Source organism: Neophocaena asiaeorientalis, unplaced genomic scaffold (genome assembly GCF_003031525.2).
Source record: "Neophocaena asiaeorientalis asiaeorientalis breed wild unplaced genomic scaffold, Neophocaena_asiaeorientalis_V1.1 scaffold114, whole genome shotgun sequence".
Taxonomy (NCBI): Eukaryota; Metazoa; Chordata; class Mammalia; order Artiodactyla; family Phocoenidae; genus Neophocaena; species Neophocaena asiaeorientalis.
The window spans coordinates 14,702,529-14,702,958 of record NW_020173116.1 but is presented as its reverse complement, the minus strand read 5'-3'; positions in this window follow the sequence as shown (position 1 = coordinate 14,702,958).

Below are 430 nucleotides of genomic sequence, written 5' to 3'. Positions count from 1 at the left end.
TCATGTATTTATAAAATTTAAGAGAATTTGGCTTGTTAATTTAAAATGTATAACTGAATTTAGACTTTTGAATTTAGGTTGGAATCTTAGCAAAAGTATAAACAGCATTGGAGTATTTAAGAGAGGTTAAGACTTAACCATATTTATACGTTTAATTGATTAGATTTCCAAGGATTACTTAAGTACTTGGAAAGGTTTGTTAATTACATAACTTAAGCACTTAAAAAGGAAATTTAATTAATAGACATATAAATGAATTTAAAATACTTAAAGGAGTTTAATTCCATTTTTAAATGAAAACAGACATTAATCAAAGTAATTAAAAGGACTTGCCTAATGCTGGGTTTGTAAATAGAATAAGAAGACTTGTAAGCTGGATTTTAAACTTTAAGGAAGAACCAGGGTTTGGTAACTGTATATATATATATAT